The following is a 16540-nucleotide window of genomic DNA, read 5'->3' on the forward strand; positions in this document are numbered from 1 at the left end:
ACCTGCACTTAAGTCAGCTCTGATTCACAGCAGAATAATCATTTTGATGATGAAAAGCAGCTACTAAAAATGCTTTCTTGCAACAACACTGCCAAGAAAAGAGCCAGGAGACTCTGACAGCATCTGCAATTTATGGGAAATAGGCAATCAAGGAGCCATTGTGGGGAGGCTCAGTGGTGGGCAATGCTGCCTGGAGTTCATCCCTGTCTGCCAGGGATGAACTATATTGCACAAGGGCAACGAGCACATTCCCACCAGTTCCTGCAGCAGGTAATGCAGGTGACCCTTTGGAAAGAGGGGCCCACAATCCCACAGCATCAGCCCACAAGAGGGTGACTTGGGGAGAGTCACACCATATCTGCAGCTGACGTGAGCCCCAGCTCCTGCCTGGTGCCAGGGCTGCACTTACAATGGTGCGGATGCTGCCCCTGCATTCTCCCCTCTATGGTACACACAGGATGGTACCCAGGGGACTGCTGGGCTCTGGAAAGACATGGTGACATGGTTTGTCTGATGGGGATCTAACAAGACACCACTTCATCTTGGACAGCATGGCAAGTCTCCCTTCTGACAGCTTAACGTTTGATCCACAGATCTGCACATAATCAGCTCAGTGTTAGGATCTGCAGTTAAACCCCATTTATTGTTTGAACCTGAAGATTAGAGACAAAAACCAGAAGATTCAGGGACAAAAAGTAAAGCAAGGCAGTCAGAGTTGTTTCCCTCCTTGCTATGCATGACTGTAAATGCAGCCAAAGGACATCCACTGGCAGGCAGAATTGATACTGGTTCAATCCCTTCTAGAGAGGCGAGCAGGCTGTTACTATGCTCCAGCAGAAAAAGTTGGGAATTACTAAAAACCTCACAGAAGTTTGGAGGTTCATTCCTCCTGGGGAAGGCAAAATGAGTCGCCATCTGCAGTGGCAGCCCAGCTGCCCAATTCCTGCTCAGACAGTTTAAAGCCTGACTGAGTGGTGAACAGCACTTGCAGCAAGACATCGCATCAAGAGAAACCAGGTTAATGGTACAGGAGGAGGCAAGGCACAGGCTGTGCTCAACAGGAGCTCTCCTCTCCCAGGAGTTCTGCAGATGGCATCCTTCATACTGCAGCAAATCCAGACAATGCTGGAAGTCTTCAAGGCCAGACTGGATGGGGCATCAAGCAACCTGCTTGAGGTGTCCCTGCCCATGGTAAGAGTGTTGCAACTAGACAATCCTCAAGGTCCCTTCCAGCCCAAACCATTCAGTGATGCTACAAACCCTGGGCATACCTTACAAGAATATCAACAGGAATCCTGCTATGGGACTCATATTTTGCATATACGAAGGCAACTTTAAATACGGATTGGCTTGATAAAGGGGACTCTTTAGTATGACAGTGCAAACATGCAAATGAACAGAAACGCATAACCTGAATAACCAAGATTTCTTTGCATATTGAGACTTGCCAGCCAGTTCTTCTTCAGGCTTCACTGTAAATGGAAACATAAGTATTTTTGATAACCAGTAATAATGACTTAGGAGAATCTCTCTGATTTTTATATATTACATGGGCAAGAAGCCAGACAGAGCATTTAGTTAATTAAAGTTTTATTGACAGTAGTAAGTGGTAAATTTCTGACATCTTTCTTTTTTCTTCCCCTGTAGAATGTGACCCTCGCCTTCCTTGATGTGCAAACAAAAGAAAATAAGAAAAAATAACTATGTTACTTCCTGCAAGAGCCAAGTAAAAAAGCTACCACAAAAATAAATAAATAACAACCAAATTCATCATTCAACATAGCCATACCCATAGAAAGACTAATTTGCAGATGAAATGGGAAAGAACCTTGCCTAGGCTGCTAAAGAAAAATTACATAGATACATTTCAAATAAAAAAACAAAGGCAGGAAGTAGGAAAAAATAATGAGATCCTTATACTCTGCAAGTTGGCCAAATGCATCAACCCTTGTTATATTTGGTTTTCATGTGTTACTCACTAGGCATGTTCTTGCACTGGGAAGAAAACCAGATAAAACATGTGGTTATTGGCCCACAGAGATATCACAGCTAGAATGCAAGCTCACGTCTGCAGTAGCTTTCCTTAATAAGTATTCTCTATTTAAGCAAAGATTGATCCTACATGATGTGACAGGCCACCGATACAAATAAATTGCCTTCTGATATGATCTGTGAGCAGCCAACATATATTCACCGTGGGCTGAGCTCCGTACTAGCATGTCTAAGTTTCCACTTCATGTAAAATCAACTCTTATCTCTCTGTGATACAACCCAGCAGTGTGTTGAAATCAATCCTTAGTATTTCAACCCAAAGGCCTGCAGCCAGTTTACAACGACATAATTTGAAATAACAGGAGTTTCCGACCCATTCCAATTTTCAAGCCTTTGTGATGCACATGTCATTGAATTACAGGAACAGCTCATGCAGTTACAGAAAGCTTCTAGAAGGAAGTGATAACTGAACATTACCCTTTACAGCTGTAACCAAATAATGGGACTGAAATACACTGGGTTTTTTTCCCCGCCTCCAGCTTTACACAATTTCATGTGGTTCATGGGTCAGAAAGTCAGCAAGGACAAAAGCATTATCTGCTGTTCCCCACTCGCTACCCACAAACTGCCAGTTAATGCTGAAGGAAATCGGAGCGGTTTGCTTGCGCAACAGCCTTTCTAAAGAGGTAGCAACCATGTAGTAAAGCATTTACACACGAGATAGGGCTAGGATGCCATTCTGATGCCCACATCTTAATGAAATCAGCATGGCTCTAGCAAAACCAGAGCCACCACAGGGAGTTCCCTGGGTACAAAGCTAAACTGCTTCCAGGGAGAAGCCACATCCAGGGAGATTGTTCCATAATCATGAAGCAAATATAGGGCCAGGTCAGGAATTTAGGTGAAACAAACTTCTTAGATTTCTTGTATGATAACATAAGTGTGCACATGCAACCCGCCCCATAACTTTTGGCCAGTTTCAGTCAAATTTTTAAAGGGTTTGAAGCCTCCATGAAACTCCCCTAAACTTCATGTAAACTGATGGCCGAGCAATGAAAGATGTCAGGAGTCCTGGCTCTGACAGGCTTCAGTCCAGTGCTGCCAGACAACAACTGCAAGTAACAGCCTTTGGCAGAATGTTAAAAGCAACAACAAACAAACAAAGAATTTGAATCAACAGGAAATGAATTGTCAGAAAAACAAAACCAAGGTTTATGGAAGGCAAAACTGGAGGATCCCCACACTGACCACATGTGAACTGTATGACAACACTTATGCAACACAGAAGAGGTCAAGTTTGTGATGATGGCTTGAATGATTCACACAAGCTTATCTCATATAGCTCAGATAGAAAGTGTACAGCTTTGGGCTGTAGCAGAAAGACATAGGGTACAAACAGATATACCCTTCTTTTTTCTTCATTACCTCATATTTCACTTTCTTTACAGTCTAATATTACAGTGTGACCCATTTTCTTTCAAAGTTTACCAAACATGATGAAAGGATCAACTCTAACATACCTACCTACCTCATTCTCTCTGCAAGTAGGTGTCCTGTTAAGACAGTTCTGGCTTCTGGGGCATATTTAAGGAAAAAAAACCAAAACCAAACGCACACACAAAAAAAACACAAGACAAAAAAAAAAAAAAAAAAAAAAAAACAAACAAAAACCCACCCCAAAAAACCCAACCCAAACCAAAAAACCCCAGCACAAACAAACAAAAAAACCCCCAGAAACCAAAATTATTCCAATTTAAAATACAAATATCTCTTCTATAAGGAAAAACACACCATCAAAGTCATGAACATGATTAAAATTTCAGAATCTTTCAAGAACCACTTCCAGTAATTTTACAAATTTCCTATTGTTTGTAAATTACAGAATTGGCATCTACAATCCAAAGCATCTTTCACTTTAAGGAAAAAAAACCCAAACCCTACTAACCTTTAAAAAATTGCCATATATGGGAGGAAACTGTAACTCTGCTGCAATGAGAATAAACCCAGTTTAATCCTCCAAACTCTGTATTAAATTATGAACCCTAGGCAAAGGTAAAGAAAGGCCTTCTCAGAATGCTCTTCTAGTCCCTTCTACGAACTTTAAAGTAATAACACTTAAATCTAGTCTAGACTTTCAATGTCCCAAACTTGAATGATTCAAGCTTTTTAACTTCCATTCAACCACTCTTCATTTAACACTTTGTTTACAGAAAGATATTTAAATTGTTCTGAAGAGCACCACAGCTCATTGTAGAACCTTTTGATTCTCTAGCAGGCACTATCATTTATTTACTTTAGGTTTTCCATTATTCAGGTGCTGGCTAGTGCACATTCAAATGAATCACAAACAGCAGAACAAACAAGACAGTTCAGGCAAAGGAACACAATTCAAACAACATCCAGTATGGAAGACATTTAGACACCCAGAGAACTAGGAAATTCTTGCTCTGCTTTTAATTTAGCATGTTTAGAAAAAAGAAGTTATCATTAAAGAAGACTGAAATTGCTTAAAGTTACACAGAAATGCCACTAAAAACTCCCTATCTCTTAATTTTCACCAGTGACACAAAGGCATTGTCCGAAAACACTGCAATAAATAGATACTGCAATGAATTCTTTCCAAAATTCCTTCCAAATTAATATCCAGAAGAGGAGGAGAGAAATCCCAAACCCTGTTACAGAGCTACACTGTTCTTCCAAAATGCACAAACACTGGAGTGGTGCAGTGACCAGGTGTGTGCTACCACCCCAAGACCATGCAATTTAGAGAAGTAAGAATTGTGCTTGGAGATTCACCATCCTTTCCATTAAAAAAATAACCATCCTGGATGGCCCTTGTGATCCAGGGAACTTACCAAAAGGAAAAACAAAACAAAACAAAACAAAAACCCAAACAAAAAAACCCAAACAAAAACAAAACAAAAACAACAAAAAACCCCAAAAAACAACAACAACAACAAAAAAAAACAACAACAAAAACAAAACAAAAAAAACCCCAACCAAACAAAATTATGTTATGCTCAGCCAAAATTGCAATGAAAATTAACATTTGACCAAGACAGAGAGAAACTAACATTTAATGAAGCTGCAGTTGATGACATCCCATAAAATTATGCCAATCACTTGTCTCTGAGTCAGCTCCATCTCCACATTTAGTACAGGGCTCTGGCTGACTCACACCAATCCTGGGAGATAAGTAAAGGAAATTTCGAGCATGATTTTGCTGCAGCTTTTCATGATGAACTGTAAATTTGCCTAGTTCTCTTCATTTGAACTCTAGTTATTTGAAAATTTAATTTGAATTCCAGTTTGTTTTTAGGAATTTTCTCAGAAGCAACAAGCTTAATGGGGGTAATGCTGGATGCACAAAATTGGCAAGTAGAGAAATGATCTAGTCTAAACAGATTCTGTTTTCAGTAAGAAGCAGCTTTTTAGGCTGCTTACTTGCCTAAAGGCATTTATGGGAAGATTTCTATATTGGGGTAGTGAGTTTACGCTTGAAATATAAAGTTTATATTATCTTTTCATTATGCTTCTATTTGCAATGTTTCATCTTGTCTGTTGTTCTCTTGGTTCAAAGTCCCAAGTTCACATTCTATCCTTGCATTAATTAGTTATAGCTTTAGGCAAGTCAATTCGGGCTTTGTTTCTTAATCTTTAAAAGAAAGACAATAGTAAATATTTATGTACTTTAAATAGATATTGGAAAGATGTGTTACCCTGACACAGTCAGTTTTTCAACCACACCACTCTATAAAATTCTATGCAAAAATTACCCAGTCTACCCACATTAACTGGAATGGTTGTAATTTTTGTAAATGGCCTGTGGCACTCCCTATTCTTTCCTTCCTCAAGGAGACCATTTCCTACAGTACATTTCAAAAGCCTCCCATGCAGCAAACCATGCTACCCTGAGCTGAGTTCATGACATCCTAACTATGACAGTTAAAAAGAAAAAAAAAGTACATTGATTACAGAGACATTTAACCTTAGGAATCTGAATTACTGCATATCATAGTACAGAATTTTTTTCCACTCCTCTTCCTGGGTGAAAATACAGAGGAGTAAGAGCTCCTTATGTCATTGCTTTTACAGCAATAATTTTTCTGTGATATTCAATGCTTTGTTGACTAGTGTCTGTAATCTGGTCCTTTCTAAAGCCAATCTTTGCCTGACTTCCTCGCACACAAAACATCTGCACTTACAAAGTAAATTAACCACATCTGTGCCTGCTTTACCAGTCAATAATCAGCTTCCTATTAGGGAGAAAAAATATCCTAAACCAAAGTGAGAATCTGGAGATAAAATAAAGATGAACCTCAAGCCTTGTGAAGCATCGAACCTGAGCAGGAAATCAGCTGGGGCTTCTTCATCATTAGAGATAAAACAGGAATAAATAAACTCACCACTGGCTCAAACTTTAATTCTTAATTCTACTAGTGCTGATGTTACTTGCAACAAAGAGATTAAAATCCAATACTAAAATGGGAGGAAGGGGTTGAAACAATCCCTTAGAGCAGTCATTTAACAAAGCACCACTTTATCAATGCATGCCATGCCCAATTTGATTCATTAATTCCATTTCAGTGCTGGAAGGAATAAAGTCTTTGAAAGCACACACTCTTCTACTTTAAAGCTCATTCTAAACTCTTGCCTTCAGAGCACAGAACAGCACTCCTCCTATATGCCACCAGATGCTGACAGTCAAAACAATTAAGCATTAAAACAAAGCCTTCCATCAATACAAAAAAGAATCCACAGGAAAGCTGAACAGGTGACACTACTTGTTCTTCAGCAACGAGTCTCCTTCATAATCCTGTGGTGAGAACGAAAACTACAATGCTTTGGAAAACAACTTTACTGAAAGCTGATATGAAGATGCTTCAGCAATTAAGAATTTTGTACACCAGACACCGAGATCTTAATTAGAACATCAATACAAACCTGGGCATCCTTCTGGGGCAAAGCTGTTGCACATCACACACTGAGCCCACCACAACCTCAGCGCCACAGAAATTAGATCCTCTCCATGGCAGATGCTGCCTGCAGTCATCCCGTGCTAGCAACACTAGGACAGCTTTGGGGAAAGGAAGAACTACTTAGCCACAGGAAGTCATGGCAGTGGATTAGGAAGAGACTAGACAGACACAGGAACTACAGTCTGAGCAAAAAATTTAGCTACTTAGGTATCCATATGGCCCACTGCCACAGCATACAAGAAGTCCCCTAGGACCTAAATACTTCCCCATCCTGAAGTTCTTTTCCCAGTTCCTTTAAAAAGATATCCCAGTATCACTGACCTGACTGACCCTGACTGCATTTTGAGTGGGCCTCCAGTTTTAGAGTCATCTGCTCTAAAATTACACAATTAAAGTGACAGCAGTTCCAGAAATGTTCTAGAAGAAAAGCACTGGTCTAACTTGTATTAAGCCCTGCTTTCTTTGAAAATCAGATTTACTGTATAGACCAGTGTTTCTCCTCCCTGCAATATTTTTGGCTGAAGCTGGCAAATGGATTACATTTAGCTAAAGAACACGTTGTCTTGTATCTGTTAATCCTATTAGTTACCTGGAAATAGGTATCAAGGTTGAGGAGATGCTTTTTTAGTGCTTCTATAGAGAAAAAGTAGGCCCTAACTAGCTGCAGAGCAATGAAGCAGCTTTATATAGATACATAATGCTACACTGGAAGTTTAAGTAAAAAATCTGTCTCTCCATCAAAGCAGCTGCATTCAGTACAAGAAAAATTTTTCCACTTCAACCCTCACACCAACATGCTTCACCTTTTTCTGTCTCTAATATCCATTCACACACCCTTACTTAAACTGTAAGTTCTTCAGGGCAGAGACTGTCTCTTTACAACAGTGATAAGCAGGAAGGGTCCTCAGGCCACTGGAAAAAAAAAACCAATAGTTGGCACACTTATTTTCTAACTTCATGTGCTAACTTGTCCTCAAATCCTTAAGCAAAGAAATTATTTTATTTTGCTTACATACTACACTGAAAAAAACACCCAACCAACAAACCAAAACAAAACCAGTCATTGCACATTCAGTAAATTAGATTTACAGAGGAAACTTTGAAGGTACAGCACTTTTGCCCAATTAGGAAAAGGATGTACCATATAACATGGCCAGGTGATGCCTCTAACCTCTCCCTCTTTATGCCCAGCTGAATCAGTCATTAACTGCAGACAAAGCAAGACAGGCCCAAGAACTCAGATTGGAGCTTCCCCAAAAGAGATTTTTGATAAAATGGCATCTGTAACATCTGCTTTGGCCTTTTAAACTAAATCCTCCACCTAAGACTGACAGGCACAGACATTCACAAACTCCAGTCTTCATTACAAGCTTCAAGGCTGGCTTTCTAGTTACTCTGTTTCAGAAGAATATTTTTTAAAATCTTTTCAACACAATTTAGTTTCTCACCAAGAGATAAATGCTTTCTGCTCTTCGGAGACATTAAATGAATTCTAATTAATTGAATTCTAAAGCTTGCTTTCAAGGTATTTTCTGAGAAAGGAAGAATATGTTTGCTCCTATTTTGTGTAAGAAGTTTATGACTTGTTCAGCCTTCTTGTACTTGAAATAACAAACAGATAAATGAACAGTAATGGGCAGGCTACCACTGCCTTTGGAGAGTCACCGGCTCCCACAGCTGCCATCTGTGGTAACAAACCACTCACAGGACAACCCTTGCATAGCCAGGGCTCCCTTCCAGAACACACCAGACTCTGTGTGCCTGAGCACTTCTGATCAGGCACTGGGTCACATAGTGCTGCTCACTATGACAAAGGACACAGGAGAATTGTGGGACAGTGACAAGGTAAGCCAAGCTCACCTTCCAAAGGGCACCTTTTTGTGTGGCAAAGCCACTGCCCTGACATGCTGGGTACAACCCCCAGCACTTGTTTGCTTCTGCACTTAGACAGGGATGGCCTCAAATGTATTTGGAGCTTGGAAGAAAAGATTGGTTTACTTTTAGAAATACCAAACCATTGCCTTCCAGCCAATGAAAATCCCCAAACTACCATGATTCTCTCCCTAGCCTTTCCTCCATTCTCACCTGAACTGGGTTATGAATTTCTGATAGACTGTTTTCAGAGAGCAGCACTGATGTGCCAGGTATTATGAGAGTTTAACAGGTGTTTTACAGCTTGCCTTATATGTCATAGATCTTCTTCACGGACAAGTAACCTTGAAAAGCCCTAGGATGAAAAAAAAACAAATCCAACCATAGGACCATGAAAGAAATCATAACCCAATGAAACTCCTCCTCCCTATTATCTCCAAAAATAAACTCCACAAATCCCAGTGGCTTCAGATAAAAACTGGCTTTCTTCTTCTACCAGCAGCCAAGCCCCAAATTGCATCTCAAGGTGAGGCCAAGAACCCACTCTTCCTTGAAGAGCACCAAGGAGCTCAACCATTGCAGCAAGTCTGAAGGACATAGCAGCAATGCGACACTCAGCAAGTCATCTTTGTCCTCAGTGACACTTCAGAGGAAACTGAGGTAGCAGAGACATATTTCAGTGAAACAGCAGAGCAGTGTACATGTTTGAAGGGCTGCTCAGCTAGTCATCGTGCCAGGAAGAAGAAAGTTTACTTTGACTTAAACTCCTCACTCTTCAGAGGTACTAAACAGTAAAGCTGTACCTCTGTGGTGTTTCTAACATGCAAAGCTACCCCAGACCATTCCCTCTGAGCCCTGTCCTTAAGTGCTCCACTCAGCTAGAGGTGCACTTCACCCAGCTGACAGCATAAACTCCAGCTTCCCTGAAATCTTTTCAGCTTGTTTAGAAGCATCCAGCACAGGCACTGGCCTAGATTAGGAATGCAGTTATGCACACACGAATGGTCTTGACCCACTTCTTGTCACATCGTCCTGGCTACTCAGAGCTGTGAACTCTATTTATTACTAGCACCAGAACAAAAAAAAGCCTGTGTATGTACATGAGGTCTGACAAATGCCCACTCACTGCACAGGCAAGGAATGAAAGGAATTGTTCTACTATTTGCCTTCATCATCCTCCTCTCGCCAGCCCACTGAATGCCATGACTATTGAAATACCTTTGATGGGCAGTGTTTGCCTCCCTTTCAGGGCAGACACTGCTGACTGAGTTAGCACCAGAGGCCACAAGCACGGTGAACTGGACATCCTTCAAGGGGCACAAAAGAACTCTTGATACTCAAGTAAGGAAAAGCAGCTCACAGTGAGTTCACCCCCACACAATAACACTTTCAAGACTTAGTTTCCCCTGCCTAAAATATAATAGACTACAAACCAGAGGGACTGCTTCAAATGAAGACAAACATGAGGACAGTTTCTCCTTCAGAAGCATTCCTGGGTTTCAGCTCTCCTGCTTACAAGAAAGGTAAGTAAGTCCCCAGTACAAGGTAAAAAATAAGACCCATCCCACCACAACAAGCAGCAAGGCTGCTCTCCAGGATATTAAAATACCCCTCACAGCAGCAGCACTTTTCACGCTTCATCATCACAAGCTCTCTACAGGACTCTAATGCAGCTCTCACAGAGAGTCTGTAAATGTAAACGGCTGAGATTTGCTGAAGGACAGCACAGAGGTTTTACAGTTCATCCTGAAAGCACAATGCTGCCAAAAATTACAATATAAATGTAAAAATAATGAAATTGAGCTCATCTAAATGAAAGGGATTTGTCCCACTGTTCCTAAATGACTGCACTATTTCTTTCTTTGAAGATGAGCATGTATGTGCACAAAAAGCAACCTTCTGCCTTCCTGTTGTCAAAGACATTTTAAAAATGTAAGCAAATCCAAAAGTTTTGCTTCTAGGATAAATAAAGCTAAACAAGGCAAAGGTTATTGCATTTGTGCTCCCTGCTGACAGCATAAAACTAGGATCCTTGTCCCACCTAAGCAAGCTGATGATCTGCTAAAGACTCAAATTCCACTGCAAACTACATCTATGCTACAAGCAAACTGCACCAAGTCACCACAAAACCTGCCCTTTCAGCTACACGCCCAGGCTAAACCAGTGGAGGAAACACTGATTTCAACAGTTATTTCTAAATGTGATACAGGCCAGCAGACAGCACTGCACACAAATGCTCCAAAATCTTCGCGACTTATTCTTTTGTAGACACAGTTGCAAACACTGCTCTCCACCTGTGAGAGTCTCACCCTTCATTGCACAAAACTTACAGCACTGGACTAAGCACAAGAAATAGGCTGTCAGCACAAAAGATGTTTTGACACCAAAGTTACAAACAGGACTGACTTCACAATTATAACCATCAAGCACCAAACACAGCACTGCAAGGAAAAGCACTACTTCAGTTTTCCCAAAGCAACAGAGCACAAAGGTAGCAGGTAACCTCCAGTGCTTCGAATTACATAGAAAAGGGAAGAAAAGACCACATCCTTCCTTTTTTTGCAGATACCAGTGCTCCCTGCTCATACAACCCGGTAAGATTTCTGCCACAGGAGAACTGCCACAGGCCACTCCCTGCTGTCATGCAACACCCACAGCCCTTCATACCAACACCCCAAAGCAGAAGAGCAGCCAGGTGAGAAGAGCAGCTACGTGAGTGTCTGTGCATAACACAAGGAAGAGAAGCCACCCCTTGAGAAACCACTTTTTTTAAAAAAAGCACAAGCCTGGTTTCTCAGGGTGGGGATCTGCACTCAAACCTCACCCAGTTGCTGGGGTCACAGAAAGGCAGTCCTGCTCTTGAAGTGACCCGCCTGGCTCTGCAAAGCCTCCTCTGCCCTTCTGCTGGCACCTGCTCACACACAGCTGTACAGTGGGACAGATGAAGGACCTCCCCAAAGATCCAGCCAGAAACCCATGTGTAAAAACAGTACCCACTACTTGAAGGCAGGTATAGAAAGAAGGAAAACGTCCTGTTCTTTTTCTTCTCTCCCGTGTATGCTGAGTATCTTTGTTTAAGTACTTATCACTACAAAACCCTTCTGTTTTCCACAGTCTAACAAAGATCAGCATGCATGGTGGTGATGGAAGAGCAGTCAACCACTGAGCGTATCACAGCTGGGTGACCCAACCAATTTCCACATTGTGCCTTTTGGGCTGTGCCTCTTCTCCCACTCCTTCTGGTAGGGGCAGTACTGTCATTTCAATGCTTGCCAACAGCTCAGAACACACAAATTCAAGTTCTTGCACCACTACACAGTTCCTGGGTGGTCACGGGGAACTCATTTTCTTGCTTGTGCTTTTATTCCCCATCTGCAAAGGAAAGGTGTCTTCCCCACAATGGGAAGATGTGGTACCTTCCCACTTCAGCATGGTTCTAGAAGGATTAATACAAATGAAGCATTCACAAAGGTAAGCCTGACAAGAGCATGCAAGACAAGTGGAAGTATCACTGATAAATGAAGTTCTAAAGAGATAATTTATCTTTCTCCTAAAAAAAATAGTTTTCCTGTCAAATTTGCAGCTTTATGTTCAGGTTAGCATGTGAACAATTCTCTTTCCACAGCTGAATCCTTCCACTGTCTTATGTCAAAATGAAACATCAAAACCCTGACTTACATGCTTTTTAAGTAAACACAGAAGAGTTGCAGGCTCCTTGCAATATTATGTTGTGCTGCAAACCATACTTCACTGACAGTCAAAAACACACCAGGTCTGGCCAAACCAGAACAAACTTTAGACTAATGACTGCGTTGAAGAAGCGTTATGCACATTTTCTTCTCCTTCACAGTGAGACGGTGCATGTATCTTGCTCTTTGATACTGTGTCAGAAAGGTATCAGCCCTGAGCTGTGTCAGACACGCTCTTTTTGTGTTCTTATGAGATGCAAATAGATCCAAAGTTGTACAGCGCAGAGATGTCAGATACAAAACGGCTCAGCAGAAGCTGAGCATTGAAACTGGCTCTGTTTACAACTACCACAGTCCCAGAACAGATTAAGAGTTGGCCACATGTATTTAATACTGTTAACCATGTACAAAGATAACATAGCTTTATTCAATAAAATATTTTCTTTGAAACTTTGATAGAGCCAAAGTTCTGTTAGAGCCAATTACTGGTTAACAGTTCCACTCTTCTTCCCACAGCTAGCAAACATGATTATTTCCTTCTCTCTTTCCCCATTTTTCCTTCTGCTCCAATTTTTAGGTAATTTTCCTGTCCTTACTGATGTTGTGAAGAAGTGCTCTCAAAACCAGTTGTTTCTCAGCATCCTGAGTATGGGCCGTGTGTAAAAGCTGAGTGACTTCCCCACCCCCATCCCAGTCTATCGCTCTCTCTCAAGCCAGGCTGTTCCACTGCGTGACTCTGACAAACAATCTGCCACTTCAGCAAACGCACTGACCAGAGCCACCGCACAAATCAGATTGTGAAGGAGAGCGTGTGCGAGAAAGATCTCCCAACTGCAGCTGCCACAGAGCTCCTCACTTACCCAGTCGTGCAGGGGGGGTGCAGGGTTCAACACAGTCGCAAAACCTTTAAATGCCTGGAGGTGAACTGGACTTCAGAGAAACTTCTTAATTTTGAAGAGAGAAAAAAGATGCTAAGACTGAAAAAGAAGGAAGAGAGTAAATTACGGGATATGAGATCTGAAGCAGAAAGAAGAAAGCAAGTGGGAAAGTACTGTGAGGACCTGATAAGAGAATTCTCCCCTTTCTTCAAACTTTTGGGAAGCATCAGCATGCCATTTCAATTAACAATACTCAAGTGGTGAAGACAATATAGCGACATTACTCTTGAGCATTAGGGACGCAGAAGTGACATTTCACCTGCCAAAATCATCCCTGGCAAAACTCTACCATCACCAGTAGAACGACACCAAGCATGAAATTGGCCCAGAGTTGCATTAAGACAATAAAGGCTTTGTTTCAGGAGATATGGGGCATTTCTGGTTCCTTATAATAAAGCTCAGTAAACAATTGTTTATTGTCCCTGAGCAAATATCACTGACACCAAACCAGCAGCCACCACATTCACAGAACACACTGTCTGTCCATATACTGCTAGGAAAAACATCCATCAACAAAGCAACAGATTGCCACTGTCCAGTTCATATCACAAGGAAATTAAAGACATTTTAAATGCCTCCCAAATTGCCTACCAGATCCACGAGCAGTCATTCTCATTTTCAGCAACGTCCTTCCACACTCCTACTTCTCTGCCAAGTCAATGAAAGTTAAATGTCCTGACTGGTGCTACAGGACTCAGCGCACACACAGACATACAACAACGCTGAGCAGCTCCACTGCCAGAGTTATTCAACAATACTCCCACCACAAACTATACACTGCAACCACACTATGCTCGCACAGAAGCATCTTTTTCTCCTTCCGTTGCATTTTTGTTTGACCATGCGAATTCTCAATGAAATCCCACAAGTTCACAAGCTCCTGCCGCTCTCTCGAGTTTGCCACAAGCATGCCCTGGACTTACAGGCTCTGCTCCAACGCCAGCCACGGCTGTACAACACATCTACACAAGTATCGATTTATGCCAGACCTCATTAAGCTATGAAAAAATTCAATGGCTGAAGCAAACAAGTACTTCACGCACACAAAGTTCCTGTACTGCACCCCTTCTCCTTATGCACCCCCAAAGTGAGTTTATCCATGCAGTTTCCCTGGCCAGCTGTGCAGCCTTTCAACCCAATGCGTAGGAAAACCTGGACATTTGAATTCTCGGGATCCTTGAGGGAAACTTTGACCGACCCAGGTGGGAGCAGAGGAGAAGCAGCTCCTCGGGGCTTGTCCCGCGCCCAGCTTCTACTTGTTTTAAAGATCTGTAAGGAGACATCCACTGCCCACACCAGAAGTTCAGTTGCTCTGAATGCTCATTTTACAGGGCACCACGTATAGGAAATAAAATATTTATCTTTTTTATCTGCTTTTCCGATTCCTCTACACATCCACCACTACCCACTCCCCCAGTCCTGCCAGCCTGCACCCACGGACCCCGCGGGACTATGGGGGTGCTCACACGGCTGCAGGAGTCACCAAAGGATCAAAGCTGCCCCCAAGAAGGCGCCGAACACACCACGGACACACCGAACACCCACCGACCCCAAGGCCTCGGCGAGCCGGGGACACCCGCAGGGGGCGGCGGGACCGGCAGCACCGCCGGAGCCCCGCGCACCCCGGGCACCCTTCCGCTTGCTCCCCCTTTAATTTATGCAGAGCCACGACGAACTCCCCGTGTTTCCCTTCATGAAGGAAGGCGCGGGTGCCCCCCCAGCCGGTACCCGCCGCTCCCCCCTCTCCTCCCGGGAGCGACCGTCCCTCAGCCCCACCGGGCTGGGATATCCCGTCCCTCCGCGCCAGCGCCTTTGTGTGCGGAGAAGACACAGAACCTACCTCGGCGGGGCGGCTCTGCCCGCCCGGCAGCGTGGGGGACGAGGGCAGGGGGAGCAGAGGAGGGACAGAGAGGAGCGGCCGCTGCCTTCCCGCCCGCCCGATGCCGCCGGAGTGTCCGCCCGGCCCCGCCACACGCGCGGAGCCGGCCCGGCCGCGCCTGAGGGGAGCGGCGGGGCGGGCCGGGGGCGGGCCCGGCGCTGAGTCACCGCCGCGGCCGCCCCGCCGCCTCCTTTGTTGTCAGGCGTGGAAAAATCCGGGGTGGCGGGGATGGCTAGGGGGAAATCCCCAGGGAAACGGGGGAAAAACGGGGCCGCGTGGCGGCCCGGGCCGGGCTCCACGGGCTCAGTGCCGCCCCGTCCCGGGAGGAACAACGCGCGTGGGGCCAGCCACGGGTGGGTCTCAAATTCCTGCCGGGGCCGTGGGTCCCGCCACCGCTCTCTCCATGGAAGAAAATCTCCCAGCTGTGCCTGCCTTTAACTTTCCCGAGTGGTTTCTTCCCGTGTCCCGGAGCCCTGTCGCTGTGGATATTCCCACTTAATTCTGTCGGAATTAAGATCCCCATCCAAGTCAGAGGCCAAGAGGTCACGGCCAGCCAGACAAAACGTGTTCAGTGCATGCAAAATCTGTCTCCGAGTGAGCAATACACGATGGGGACGTGAAAGAGAACCTGGGACACGGCATAGATTGCACAGACTTTGGGAATGAACCCAAACAAAGAAAGACATTTGAGGATGAAATATGTGTTTATACACTGGGGTACACACTGGGATTAAATAGATTTCTTTTGTATATTTATCACTGGGATTATTTTGGGTTTCTTCAAAACAGATGACTTGAATCACAGCACCACGGCTTGAGTCATCTGAGGGATGGAAAGCTTCAGCCTGATCTGGGGAGCTCAGTAATTTGAGGAGCTGAGCACTCGGCATCCTTTGGGCTGCGAAGACAGACCCTTCCCCTGCAAAAGCCCCAGCCTCAGAAGTCCCAGCAGGAAGAATGTTGGGTGCTCAATAGATGGTGCTATTTCCACCGAATTTATGCTAAATAACCCACTGCCCCAGGATGGGAAGGGCAGCGAGTGAGTTGGAAGAAACATGTTTTCTGTGGGGCAGGGCTGAAATCCAGAGTGCTGGTATGTACTAAAAAAAAAGACTGTTCAGGTCTTTGTGTGCAGCTGTTCTTCCACTAGGAATAAACGGCAGCCGGGGTGAAACCTAGGAAATAGATGAA

General features: G+C 43.6%; 1 protein-coding gene across 2 annotated transcripts in view; it reads right to left on the reverse strand.

Annotated features, from left to right (window-relative positions):
• The window catches only part of FAM107B (family with sequence similarity 107 member B), a 59302-nt gene extending 43909 nt beyond the window's left edge, over positions 1 to 15393 (reverse strand). The window contains exons 1-2 of one of the 2 annotated variants that reach the window (XM_069035185.1): positions 15311 to 15392; positions 13393 to 13509 (exon numbers count right to left, since the gene is read on the reverse strand). The gene's annotated coding sequence lies outside the window, so the exon portion shown is untranslated. Of the gene's footprint in view, positions 1 to 13392; positions 13510 to 15310 lie in introns of both variants that reach the window. The other variant, XM_069035166.1, reaches the window with a different exon arrangement.
• Positions 15394 to 16540: the final 1147 nt, after the last annotated feature.

Source organism: Aphelocoma coerulescens, chromosome 1A (genome assembly GCF_041296385.1).
Source record: "Aphelocoma coerulescens isolate FSJ_1873_10779 chromosome 1A, UR_Acoe_1.0, whole genome shotgun sequence".
Lineage (NCBI taxonomy): Eukaryota > Metazoa > Chordata > Aves > Passeriformes > Corvidae > Aphelocoma > Aphelocoma coerulescens.